This window comes from Babylonia areolata, chromosome 4 (genome assembly GCF_041734735.1).
Source record: "Babylonia areolata isolate BAREFJ2019XMU chromosome 4, ASM4173473v1, whole genome shotgun sequence".
NCBI lineage: Eukaryota > Metazoa > Mollusca > Gastropoda > Neogastropoda > Buccinidae > Babylonia > Babylonia areolata.
Window position 1 is genome coordinate 21068736 of NC_134879.1, and position 2500 is coordinate 21071235.

The following is a 2500-nucleotide window of genomic DNA, read 5'->3' on the forward strand; positions in this document are numbered from 1 at the left end:
TGTTCATTTCAACTATCCATTTCTAGCAATATTTTGCAAGATGCCACGTGTTTTCTGTAAACCAGACATGGATTAAACTAGTATCATGTGCACATGAAAATACTGACAATCATGAGTCAATTTTCTATGGAGAACACACACGCACAAACAAAACAAGGCCACAAATTCTCGAACACCCCTGCACCTGCACCCCCCCCCCCCCCCCCCCCCCCACACACGTTAGAGAAGAAAGCAGGGGAGGAAGTGACGATGTAGGCCACAAAACAAGAACGAGAATCTCTGTTTCAAAAGAGACAGCCTATTTGTGTAGTGCAACCGACACGGCTCCGCAACAATTGTGGTCACGAGGACACGCTCACAAAGAAACTGACGCTGCGTATGCCCGGTGGTGGTCCTTCGAACAGTTCTACACCTTTCTTTCCAACAGCTGCTCGAAAAATGCCAAACTTAAAAGATCTTCAGCTTGCAGTGGAGGAATGCTGGGCCCAGCGAACCCAGGAGGTTAAGGTAAGAAAATTGACAGTCTCTTCTTTGTATTTGTAGTGATAGTTTTTCTGCATGTTGCTGTTGTGGACTATATATCAAACAGTACATGTGTCCTGTTCGCACGTATCTTCAGCAGGTAAAACTGACATTGTCTTCTTTGTGGTGTTTCTGGATGTTGCTGGCGTGAACTATTTCAAACACTACCTGTGTCCTGTTGACACTGTACACTTTATGTTTGAAACTGATACGCTACGGTCAAACTCTTTAAAAGAACTTCCTTTTTTTTTTTTTTTAATGATCAGTTATTTGGTAGACTCAGTAACTTTCAGCCCGCTGTTTGTGGAGTACAACCGACCAGGCTTGGTCAGATGTACTCACAAAGAAACAGACCTACAAATACTGTGGTCCTTCACTTTTCTTTCCATCTCAACTGGGCTCATTGTTGTAGTAAACTAAAGTATACCAAATTTACAAGATCTTCAGCCTGAACTGGAGAAATGCTGAGCCCATCCAACCCAGCATATCCATCAGGTTATGGCAAGAACGTTGACATTTTCTTCTTTGTGGTGATGATGTTGCTGATGTAAACTATTTCAGGCACTGCCTGTGTCCTGCTGACACTGCACTTTGCTAAAGTTTGTAAATGATATGCCATGGCCAATTTGTTGACAGGTGGACACAATGAAAAAAGAAAAGAAGTTGTCGGAGAACGATCTCCGTAATAAATTAAACAAGAGGAGAAGGTGAGTGTTGTACACTGAGGTAGCATTAGTAACGATTTATTTGTATTTCTTTTCATCACAACAGATTTTTGTATTTTTTCCTGCTTGCAGTTTTTTTGTTTTGTTTTGTTTTTCATACCAAAAACAAGAGAGGCAAGGCCTTTGAGACTCAGTTGTGATACACTTTTTAAAAAAATCCAAGCTTTTTATGTATTGAGTATAATGCATTTACTGTTATATTTATATTTTTTGTATTCTGTAAACTTGGCACTTTGATCTGATATTCGACCCAACAACAAGATCTGTCATTATTATCATTTTTTGTTCAAACAGGAACTTTTTTTGCTAAGCATGGAAGTTTGTTTATTTGCAAACGTTTTGGTGCAGACAGTAAAAAAAGGGAAATTACTCTGTAATTAATGCTAGGGGACTTAATTTGCTTTAAACTGATCTTTCTCATCTTAATCATTACATTTTGAAATTATGCTCAATACATAAAAAGCTGGGATTTTTTTTTTTTTTAAAGTGTATCACAAGTGAGTCTTGAAGGCCTTGCCTCTCTTGTTTCAAAATGTAATGTTTCTGTAGATACAAGCAGTTCTAACAAGACTAACAACGAAGATGGCGATACTGAGACGTTTCTCTTCCACTATACTTTGCAATCGGCCACCTGATGCAGGGGAGATAACCGATGTTTGTGTGACGTGGCAGGGTGCCCAGCCAGTGTCCCGGGGAGAGGCCCGCGGGGTGGCAGGGAAGGAGGAGGCCCTACCCACAGCCATCACTGGGAGGGGAGCACGTGGCCTGCAGGCCTACAGAGCTGCAGGCAAAACTTTAACAGAGTACTTCCGCGACAAGCGGGAGGCAGAGCGCCGGGCCGCTGCAGTAAGTCTCACCCTGTGCTGACTGACACGAACGAGTGAATGAATGAATAAATCAATAAATGAATGAATAAAGAAACAATAGATTAATAGTTGACTAGATAAATGGGTGACGAGAAGAACTTAGAAGAGGAAGTCAAGTGCTCATTTTATCCCCTGTCAGTCCCCGTCTCTGGCGAGCTATGGGAATGGGTAACTGACTGAATGGTTGAATACGTGACTGAATCAGTGAATGAATGAGTTAATACATATAGTTTGGTGTCATATACTGTACCATGTCAAACTGATGCAAACTAGGCCAAATTTCGCGTGGCTAACAGTGAAAAGACGACCCGTCTTGCCCGGTCCGCTCTAAGCCAATCAAACGCCTCTAAAAGCTACAAGCGCTGAATCATTCCTTTGGCCAAGGCT